We start from the raw sequence: 12,175 nt of genomic DNA on the forward strand, positions 1-12,175 counted from the left end.
AGAAAGAACCTGCCTTTATACAGTACCTTTCTCATCCTCAGGACATACCATACTGCTTCTCGTGTCCCTGAATTTCTTTAGTAATGCAGTCACTGTTAGACAGGCCAATTAGATCAGTGTATTAGCTTTCATTGTCGATGACTGAGGAATAAACATTAACCAGGGCACAATTCCATTGCTCCTCTTTGAGTGGTGCCACTTGAATATGCAGGTAAGGCCTTTATTTAATGTCTACATGAAAGATTGCTTCTTTGAGAATGCAGTACTCCCTTAGTACTACACCAGAGTATCAGGCGGGACTATGTACACAGTGCTAGAGCAGGGAATGAACTGTTCCTAAACCAAGTTCGGGGTGTCATGGTGGCACGGTGGTCAGCACTGCTGCCTCACAGCGCCAGGGACCCGGGTTTAATTCCGACCTCTGGAGACTGTGTGGAGTTTGCACTTTCTCCCTGTGTCTGCGTGAGTTTCCTCCGCGTGCTCCGGTTTCCTCCCACAGTCCAATGAAGTGCAGGTTGTGTGGAGTGGCCATGTTAAATTGCCCCTTAGTGTCCAAAAGGTTACGTGGAATTACTGGCTCACAGGAATAGGGTGGAGGCGTCGTCTTAAGTAGGGTGCTTTTTCCAAGGGCCTGGGCAGACTTGATTGGCGAATGGCCTCCTTCTGCACTGTCAGGATTCTATGATTCTATAAAGTTGACATAATTGTTGATTATTTCACTGTTCCAATTTGCTGCTTTGGTTAAGCTTCAAATATTTCTAATTCAGTTCAATTTCTTAAATTAATTAAAAAAAACATTAATATAATCCACCAGTATGAAATGTGTGCTGCCAACATCAATGTTCAACACCAATGTTAATTGGTGCAAGTTACTGCAAGGTAGAGTAATTGCAACTATATGCAACTCAGTAGAGCACGTTATTGATTAAAATGTCATCCAGATCGTTGGGGTTATTAAAAAGACATGCATTTCTGTTCAGTCTTTCATGATCCCATGATGTCTCAAAGTGCTTTGTTGCCACTCAAGTACATTCTTGAAGTGTGTCACTGTTGTAATGTAGGAAAATCTGGCAACAAATTTGCACATAGCAAGCTCTCAAACAATAATGTGACAACCTAACGAATAGGAACAGGAGGAGGCCATTCATTATGATCACGACCTAGTTCAATCGCCTAATCCTGCTTTCCCCCATATCGTTTTTCCCCCATATCGTTTTATCCCCATCACCCTAAGTGCGATATCTGTTTCTTGAAAACATAACATTGTTTTTGCCTCTACCACTTCCTGTGGTAACGAATTCCCCAGGTTCACCACTCTGTGAAGAAATTTCTCCTAATTTCAGTCCTAAATGGTCTACCCCATATCCTCAGACTGTGACCCTCAAGTTCTGGACACACCCACCATCGGGAACAATATTCCTGCATCTACCCTGTCTAGTCCTGTTGAATTTTATAGGTTTCTACGAGACCATAATGACCAAATGATTTGCTATTTGAATGATATTGCAAAACAGGTGCATATTGGCCAGGACACTTAAGATGCCACTGCTCTTCATCAAAATTGAATCTTTTGCATCCACTTGTTGAGGCCTCTGTTTAATTTCTGATTCGAAACACACCACCTCTGCCAGTGCAGCACACCTTCGGTACTACAGTGGAATTGTTGGGCTACATTTTGTGCTCCAGTCTCAAGAACCTTATGACTCAAGAGGCATGACTGAGCCATGGCTGACATGTTAAGGAACTGTTGGAAGAATTAAAAGAGAAAGCAGTATTTTTAAACTCGAAGTTGCAATCTCAATAGCATTTATGTCTGTGTCATTTAATTTTGCACATTCCTGAAATGGAGGCTGTGCAAATGGATGCAAACTCTAGCTCAGGAATCCTGCTTTCAGAAACGATTCAACTCAATCCAGCCCTCTAACATTAGGCAACTCAATCCTTTTTTGTTGGTTTTGTCCTGTTTTGAATCTCGTGGACTAGAGGGGGTTTAAAATGGGCTGTTCTCAGCAGTGTTGGCTCATGGCACATCAATCCTAGATCAAAACATCAAGATCTGTTAGTATCAGCAATTTGAAGTTCAGGCAAATTAATGGGAACATGGATTTTAACGTTGCATACAGCCTCGAGCCTCACAGCCTGTACTTAGAACATTCTTTTAAAGACTGAAGGCTTGGGTCCGCCTGCTTTATGTGACCAAATATTACAGATTGTCCAACAGTGAGTGCATGAAGTTGAATATAGGTTTCAGCTCGGTAAATAAAATAAGAGGCTAAAATTCCTCTGTTTGCTAATTTTAGTAGAACACCACGAGACAGCCACAGTTATTTTGTTTTTGGATAGGATTAGCAGTGGGATTTCAGCCTTATAATAGCTAAAGTATGTGGCTTCAATGCATATGCTTCTGTAAAGGTAATTTTACATAGCAGTTGTTCAGTTGTAAAATTGACTCCACCCCCCCCCGCCCCGCCCCCGAATTTTGAGATAAATTGAGTTCCTTCATTGGGTCAAAATCCATAACATCACTGTGGCCGTATCTATACCACATGGGCATCAGTGGTTCAAGAAGACGACTTAACACCACCTGCTTGAAGTTGATGTGAAATAAATACTGACCTTTCCAGCGATGCCCACACCCCCTGATTTCATAGAACAAATATAAACCACAGAACATTTCTTTGTTTTCAGAAATGCAGCATCACAATTGACTATTGACCTGGATTCTTTTTAAAATGCATTCATGAGATCAGAACGCACTGGCATTGCCAATCCCTCACTGCCTTTGAGAAGACGGTAGTGAGCTGCCTTCTTGAACCGCTGCGATCCATATGATGTAGGTACAGGAACACCCACAGTGCTGTTAGCGGGCTTCTTACAAACCCTGTCTCTGCTTTGATTGATTGGGTTGAGATATCATAGTCTTGACTTTTTTTTCATTTGCTATCAGACAACATCCAGTGTAATTTTAAATTACAAATGTTAAATTCTCATTCATGTTTTCAAATCCCGTCATGGCCTCTCCCCTCCCTAATACTCTAAGCCAGTGCTTCTCAAAGTGTGGTACGCGTACCGGTGCCGGTACGCGAGCCATCGTCTGCCGGTACGTGGAGTGTTTCCAGAAAAGAAAGAGACCGTAATCCTGGATTGGCTTGTTTCGCTCACCGGTCCCTGGCACATTGAAAAAAAAACTGCCGGTCCACCACATCAGATAGTTTGGGAAGCACTGCTCTAAGCTTCCCCAGGCCTCTAAGATCTTGGTACTGGCCAATTCTGGTCGTTTGCACATCCCTCACTTCAATCACTCCACCATTGGCCCGTGCCTTCAGCTGCTAAAACCCTAAACTCTGGAATTTCTCCATCGACCTTTAATAAAGGTGCACCTTAAAACCTGCCACTTTCGCCAACCATTTGATTGTCCTAATATCTCCTCCACTTGTGGCTTAATGTCAAATTCTGTTTGCTATTATTTTGGTACTCCAGCAGGTTTGTTACTAATCTTACATACCTGAATTATTGACTCTTGAGTGGCAAAACAGAAGCGACACTCTTGCACTTGACCCGTCTGCTGCCAAACTACTGATTAAAAGGCAGTTATTTTAACATTGTGATCTGTTGCCATCTCGTTGGGTTAGAACCACAGGACTCTTGTAGTTATTTTAGGTAATATTTTAGTTTAAATCCACTGACTGTAATTACTTTTTGTATCTGGTCAGTAGGATAAGCTTCAGCACTGTTTTATCAGTTGAGCTGACTTTGTTCAATGGTCCACATAATGTTACCCACTCGATGCTTCTTCCATGTAGAATATTGGTGGGATGCCGGTCATTATTTAAATCTAAAGTTAAGTTATTCACTGAAATTGCCACAAATGGAATTAGAGACAAATGCATTGTTTGTGGTGCAGTTTCAGGATCAGCGAGTTTATTTCAACAATACAACACAGTTGTGGTAGGTTTAAATTATGTTATAAATTGTCCTCATTGCTTATGCTGGACTCAGCACCCCAAGATTCTAATCTTACACAACTCCTGACACATGCCAAGCCATCCATCTTCTGACGTGCTGTGCTTTCCACCTCATGGCCTTGTCACTCACTACTCCAAGCCTTTGTGTCAGATCCTTGCTTTGACCTTTGAGTGAAGTTCAGTCTCAACTGTAGTGGACCTATTGGAAATGCCACAAGCCATGTACAGTTTACATCTTGTAAATCACTTGAATCTCAGCATTACATCTTGATTCTCATTGCTAGTAAGTTAAATGTAACCGTTTTTTTGTCTATACATAATTAACATTGCTGATTTGCTGAGATATATCCTGCAGCAACAATTTAAATGTGGATCTACCACTCAGAAAACACAGGAATGAGATTGCAAAATACAGAAATGGAAGATCTTTGTTGAGATTATTACAACCGGTTAAAGATTGATGGTTAGGCTAAATGAAACGTTTTGCTGGTTTTGGTTTTGAATTGTCGCATGAGGTGTGCAAGGGAACAAACTGTTATCTCACAAAGAATTGCCTGCTATAGAGTAACTTATTGTTGGAGTGGCAGTAGTAACAGCAAATGGACCAGTAAGGGTTGTTACCTTGATGGCTGGGTTTTAACTACAGTGCACTTGATGTATCTGTAAGGATACCGTAACTGCAATATGAATGCACACTGCTGTTCCTGTTGAACTGCAAATGCAGCTAGAGTCTGATAACCTTCAGAAGTGAGGCTGCCTTGAGGATGTAGCCTTGCTCTGCTTAGCTTTTGGGGCCAATCAAGTCCAAGGCGTCAGACTTACACTCCCAGGTTTAGTTAAAGTACACAGCTATTTCGACTCTGCACATCTGCCCAGCTTTGGAGTGTGAATGCACCGCATGAGATTGGATTTGTTGCATGCATGAAAAATTTAACTCCCAGATGGGAAAGAGCAGCCAGCCCATTGGCACGTGGCAATAGGAGGCCAGGCTGCGTTAATGACTGTTTATTTGGGCTACACAGCTTGAAGCTGCCTGCTGACAAGCAAGGTAAAAACAAGATGATCATCGCTTTTCTAGAGCAGTTTAGAAGAGCTTCCTCTCGTCCAACAGAGGAAAATTTAACATTTATCTAGTAAAAGGCTTTTTCAGTCTCAGCTGTCATGTCAGACTTGCCTCTGGACAGGGCTTGTATCGATACCAGCTTGAGGCAAACTTGCATAAATGTTTGAGGCTCCCATCTAACTCTGAGCAGGCACTTTAGAGGCATGAAAATATCACCCCCCCCCCCCCCCCCCCCCCCGATGAACAGCTCCTCACATAAAGTCATGAACCACTTCAACCAAACCTCAGCCCTCTTCTGACGCCCTCAACTCAAACTTAATCTTCTCCAACCAGAGAAAGTCATACAAGTCCTCCAGTCAGGCCTCCACACCCGGAGACATATCTGACCTCCAATTCAAAAGGATCCTTCGTCACGCAATCAGAGAGGCGAAGGTCACTACATAGACTTCCTTCCCTCCAGCAGCTCCGGCTCCTCCAAAACCCCAAAGATCGCCACCGTAGGGTTTGGCCTAACCTCTGTTTCCACTATCCTGGATAACATCCCTAACACCGCCTCCCAAATGCTCTCCAGCTTCTCGCAACTTCAGAACATGTGAGCATGATTTGCCAGACCCGCCCACACTTCTCACACCCATCGGTCACCCCCTGCAAAAACCCACTCAAAAATCGCCCGAGTCATGCGCACCCTGTTCACCACCTTGAACTGAATCAAGCTCATCTTCACGCAGAAGGAGGTTGAGTTCACCCTCACACATCGCCTCACACCAGAGTCCCATTCCTATCTCCCTCCCCAACTCCTACTCCCACTTGAGCTTTACCCTAACCTCTGCGCCTTGCCCTGCTCTCCCAACCATCTGTATAAGTCCCCAATTCTATCTGCCCCCAAATTGTCAGAGAGCAGCAGTTCCTCCAAAAACGTGTGCCCTGGTAACTGGGGAAATGCCTGCATATACCTAAACTTGCTACCCCGTGGCAGCTCATATCTCTCCCCCAGCTCATCCAGCCTCACAAACCTCCCCTCTGAAAACATATCCCTAACCCGCTCCAGCCCTGCCTCTCTTCGTCCACTTCCCATCCATTCCATCCATCTCCCCCCACCCCCTGGCTTAAACCTGTGGCTCCCATACAGTGGCGTCAGCATCAACATTTTATCCAACTTAAAATGCCTCCTCAACTGGTTCCATACCCTGATAGTCAACTGCACCACCAGACTCACCGTATACTCCCCCGGGACTAATGGTAACATGTCATCAAGGCCCTCAAACTAGAACCCCTGCAGGACTCTTCCTCCAACCTAACCCACTCTGTCCCCCTTCCCGCTGCAGTCACTGGGAACAGCTCACTCTTCCCTACGTTCAGCTTTCACCCAGAGAAGGCTCCAAACTTCCCCAACAGGTCCATAATTCTCCCCATACTCTCCAGCGTGTGTGGCACAAATACAGCAGGTCATCTGCGTACAGCAACACCTGATGCTCCCTGCCCCGTCACAGTTCCTCACCACTTGGCCGCTCCCTGAAGGGGCCATCACCAAGGGCTCAATCGCCAGCGCAAATAATTATTTTATTTTATTTTTTAAATTTAGAGTACCCAATTATTTATTTTTTTCCAATTAAGAGGCAATTTTAGCGTGGCCAATCTACCTACCCTGCACATCTTTGGGTTGTGGGGGTGAGACCCACGCAGACACAGGGAGAATGTGCAAACTCCACACGGACAGTGACCCGGGATCGAACCTGCTAACCCACTGCGCCACTGTGCTGCCCAGTGCAAATAATAATGGCGACAGTGGGCACCTCTGCCCCGTTTCCCTGTGCAGCCCAAAATACCCTGAAGCTGTCTCGTTCGTATGGACACGCCACTGGGGACGCATACAAAAAATGCACCCATGTCACAAACGTAGACGCAAACCTACTCAGAATTTCGAACAAGTACCTCCACTCTGCCTGGTCAAAGGCCGTCTCCAGAACCATATATACAATAACATCCGATGCCCACCCCCCTGACGGAGTCATAACTACATTTGACAGCCTCCTCATGTTGCTGGAGAGCTGCCTGCGCTTCACAAAAATCTGTTTGGTCCTCTGAGACAACATCTGGCTCACACCCCTCCAACCTACATGCCAACACTTTTGCCAGTATCTTCACATCCGTGTTCAACAGAGATGGATGGACCTGTTGGACCCACACTCCAGTGGCGGCTTCCCCTTCTTCGGAATCAACAAAATTAACGCCTGAGGCAACATTGCTGGCAACTCTCCCCTCTCCACCGCTCACTAAATACTCCCAAAAGGTGGGCCCAAATCTGTCGCAAACTGCTTTAAAGCTCTGCCGGAAAACAACATGTTCATTACTGGCAGGAGAACCGATTTATGATGGGCCAAAGTCTGTCAGATACTCAATGTCACATTAGCAACCTTTTTCTTTTAGCCTTTGCTAAAAACTGTGTTTTGGTTGGCATGAAGTTGTATCTAAATATGCTTTTCTTCAAAAATGATCTTGGCCCATATGTTTTCAAGCTGGGGTCCACAGGGCCAGAGGGGCAAATTCAAAAGGGATCCTCAAGATAATCAGATATCTCCCAGTTCTTTGCATGTGATTTTCTTGACTTTCATACCTGTGATTATATAAAAAGTGTTTCTGCAACTATAGCACTATTTTCCCTTGGTTGGTAGGCATTGCTTAGACCCAATGGTGTGTGTGTGTGTGATATATATATATATATATATATATATATATAGAAAAGATTAGTCTCTTTGCCCCGCGTCACAACCCCCCCCCCCCCCTCCCTCCCCCCCCCCCCCCCCCCCCCCCCCATCAGCTTGATGCTGATTCCTTGTTGTAGTTTACTCTATGTCAAATCCTTGTGCTTCAAACTTGGCAGACGTGACCAAAAAAATTGGCTTGAAAACAAAACTGCAAGATTGTGAATCGAGGCGATCTGCAACTGGTAGATTGCATGTAACTTGCATTGGTAGCTTTGAGACGGAGGCTATTCGTCCTATTGTGCCTTTGCCTGCATTCTGAAAGAGCCACCCAATTACTTCCATGCCTCTGCTTTTTCCCCACAACATTGCCTAATTTCCCATTTTAGCTATTTATATACAATTCCACTTTTGAAACTTATAATTGAATCTGCTAGCCCCAAACTTTTAGGCAGCGCATCCCACCTGCTGAGATATTTCTCTTAGTCTCCCTTGCTGTCTTTTTTTGCCACTTATGTTAAATTGCTGTCCTTTGGTTGCCACCTGTTCTGATTCGCCTTACTTTCTTAAAACTTCTTTAAATTTTCAGGGCTTTTTGTGGTCAATGATGGTTTTCCCCCTAAGTTTCCTGCTGGCATATGATGTGATGCTGCTGAACCTTCATGGAGACTCCTTTGTTTAAAAAAAACATAATTGTGAAATAGGCAGACATCATTTGGTGGACAAGTCTTCTGAGGGGAGAGCAGAGGGGAATAACCAGAGGAAACTACTCCGTGCACAGTGTTGATTCAATTAAAATGTTGTCAGCTCTTTATTGTTGAAACCATTATGAAAATTGAAATCATCAGCAATTCAGAAAGGCAACACTTGCCATTCTGTCGGATTATTTTATGTAACAGTGTTATTGATGTTGAAAGTCTGACGTTTGCTTGGAGCCAGTCATTCAGTTCCATTCTGTCTCCAAGGGACTGGGAGTCTTTTCTGAATGGTTTCCAGCTTTGAAATAGGAGGTGTTGCCATTGGAATGCTTGCTCTTGCAATGGAATTAGTCTTTGTTTGCTTTGCTGCAGGTTTGTGGAATGCTTGAGCTGGCAATTCTAAATAGAAAGTCCCCATAGGCCACTGTTGCTTCTGTCTACCTCAAAGTTAATTTTAGGTGACAGATGTGGTTTGGTGTGCAGTATTTGCCTCTGAGTCAGAAGGTCATAAAAGTTCAAATTGCTCCAGAGACCTGAGCACATAATCCTGGACAGCACTCCCAGAGCAGTACTTACGGAGTGCAACACTGTTGGAAATGCAATCTTCTGGATGAAATAATAAGCAGAGGCTCCCTTCTTCTCATATTACCCTAAAATATCCCGTGGCTCTAATTGATGAAGAACACTAGATTTGCCCAGGAAGTCCAAGGCAATGTTAATTATCTCAACCAACATTACTAAAATAAAACAGATTATCTGATAATGTAAATTGGGAAAGACTATTTCTATTGGTTGGTGCATTGGTAATTATAGAGCGCAAATTGTCACCAGAGCGACAAGGATAGAAATTAGAAGATTTTTTTTATCTGCGCAGGACCATGTTAATGCTTAGGATGCTGATAGAAACACTGGTGTGAGTATGTCAGGAAATTGTGCTTCATGTCAAATAATGATTTTTAACCAATCGGCTTGAAACCTAAATTGAATACTTTTTAAGAATTGACTAAAGGCGACTTGATCTTGAAGCCAAAGACGACCATCCAATTTGTAGCACTGTGTCTTCCACATTTCAATCCACTGAGATGGGGGCTCCGTGTCTGTAAAGACCCATCAAAGACAATGACCAGGGGAATATAAGTGAACCACATACCCTGTCCACATCAAGGGCTGAGGTATCCAATTGATGGAGATCACAGAATACAGATTGAAAATCCCTTATTCGAAATGCTTGGGCCGAATATGTATCAGAGTTTGGAATTTTTTTAATTTCGGAATATGTTGCGCAGGTGCGGCGTGCGTTGGGAAATGCGCACACATGTCTCAACTAAGGGGAACAGCTACTCCCTATCCACCCTGGCCATGTCCCTCATAAACTCATACACCTCGGTCAGGTTGCCCCTCCGGCTTCTCTGCTCCAGCGAAAACAACCCAAGCCTATCCAACCTTTCTTCATAACTTAAATGTTCCATCCCAGGAAACATTCTGTGAATTGTCTCTGCACCCTCTCCAGTGTAATCACTTCCTTCCTACAATGTGGTGACCAGAATTGCACACGCAACCCCAGCTGTGGCCTCAGCAAGTTCTATACAACTCCCATATGGCCTCCCTGCTGTTGTAATCTATGCCTCGATTGATAAAGGTAAGTGTCCCACATGTCTTTTTCACCATCCTCACCTGCCCTTCTGCCTTCAGTGATCTATTGTCAAACATGCCGTTGTTCCTCGGAAATATCTTGCGATTCATTGAATACTTCCTTGTCACATTACCTCTTCCAAAGTGTATATTCGCACACTTTTCAGGGTTAAATTCCATCTGCCACTTTTCTGCCCATTTGACCATACCATCTATATCCTAAGACACTCAACCTCACTGTTAGCCATCCGACCAATCCTTGTCATCCGCAAACCTACTGATCCTACCTCCTACCCAGTCATCTATGTCATTTATATAAGTGACAAACAATAGGGGACGCAGCACAGATCCTTGTGGTACCCCAATGGACATGAATGGTTGAACAGGCTTGATGGGCCGAATGGCCTACTCCTATTTTCTATGTTTCTGTGTTGTCTTACTGCAACGAAAGTTAAACACACTGGAGATGAACCATGAAACATAATCACTTGAACATTGGGACTCCAGCTGAGAAGAGGTACATAATCATGGATTTATCAAGCTACAATGGAAATGCCTAATTACTTGAACAACTTGGCTGAGGTTTCCAGACATGAACTGATTTAAGTTACAAGGGGAATGCCCCACCATGTTTGATTCACTGGGTGACATCATGTGAGAGGCCCACACTTTGTGTTTAAACTTCTACTTTTGCTGCAATAAAAGGACAAACAGAAACATAGAAAGCAGGAGTAGGCCATTAGGCCCTTTGAGCCTGCACCAGCATTCATTATGATCATGACTGATCCAACTCGGTAACTTGTTTCTGCTTTTCCCCCCATATCCTTTGACCGTTTTGCCCCAAGAGCTATATCTAACTCCATGAAAGCCTACAGTGTTTTGGCCTCAGCTGCTTACTCCACCGACTCACTCTATGGGTGAAGAAATTTCTCCACATCTCCGTTTAAAATGGTTTACCCCGTATTCTAAGACTGGCTCTGGACTCCCCTGCCATCGGGAACATTCTTTCTGCATCTACCCTGTCTAGTCCTGTTATAATTTTATAGGTTTCTATGAGATCCTCCCTCATTCCTCTAAACTCCAGCGAATATAATCCTAACCGACTCAATCTCTCCTCATATGTCAGTCCTACCATCCCAGGAATCAGTCTGGTAAACTTTCGCTGCACCCCCTCTGAGGCAAGAATGTTTTTCCGCAGATAAATTGCACACACTATTCCAGGTGCTGTCTCGCCAAGGCCCTGTATAATTGCAGCAAGACATCCCTGCTCCTGTACTCGAAACCTCTTGCTTTGCAGGCCAACATACCATTTTCTTTCTTTACCACCTGCTGCACCTGCATGCTTATTTTCAGCGATTGGTGTACAAGGATACCCAGGCTTTGTTGCACATTCCCCTTGACCTGGATTCAATTTCCAGCTTGGATCACTGTGCGGAGTCTGCACATTCTCGCCGTGTCTGTGTGGGTTTCCTTCGGGTGCTCCGGTTTCCTCCCACACGTAGAGAAAAGATATGCTTGTTCGGTGAATTGGATGGTCAGAATTCTCTCTGTGTACCCGAACAGGTGCCGTAGTGTGGCGACTACGGGACTTTCACAGTAACTTCATTGTCGTATTAATGTAAGTATACTTGTGATACCAATAAAGATAATTATTTTTCAATCTATAGCCATTCAGATAATGACCTGTCTTCCTGGTTTTGCTACCAAAGTGGATAACCTAATTTATCGACATTATACTGCATATGCTATGCATTTTCCCACTTATTCGTGCATGGTTAGAGGATTGGTTAATTAATAGCAAGCAAAGAGTGGGGATTAATGGGTGTTTCTCTGGTTGGCAATCAGTAGCTAGTGGTGTCCCTCAGGGATCCGTGTTGGGCCCACAATTGTTCACAATCTACATAGATGATTTGGAGTTGGAGACCAAGGGCAATGTGTCCAAGTTTGCAGATGACACTAAGATGAGTGGTAAAGCGAAAAGTGCAGAGGATACTGGAAGTCTGCAGAGGGATTTGGATAGGTTAAGCGAATGGGCTAGGGTCTGGGAAATGGAATACAATGTTGACAAATGTGAGGTAATCCATTTTGGTAGGAATAACAGCAAACGGGATTATT

At 44.1% G+C, this 12,175-nt stretch overlaps 1 protein-coding gene across 2 annotated transcripts in view; it reads left to right on the plus strand.

Annotated features, from left to right (window-relative positions):
- hipk3a (homeodomain interacting protein kinase 3a) overlaps positions 1-12,175 on the plus strand; it is a 278,159-nt gene that overhangs the window by 63,401 nt on the left and 202,583 nt on the right. The gene's annotated exons all lie outside the window — the stretch shown is intronic.

Source organism: Scyliorhinus canicula, chromosome 9 (genome assembly GCF_902713615.1).
Source record: "Scyliorhinus canicula chromosome 9, sScyCan1.1, whole genome shotgun sequence".
Classification (NCBI taxonomy): domain Eukaryota; kingdom Metazoa; phylum Chordata; class Chondrichthyes; order Carcharhiniformes; family Scyliorhinidae; genus Scyliorhinus; species Scyliorhinus canicula.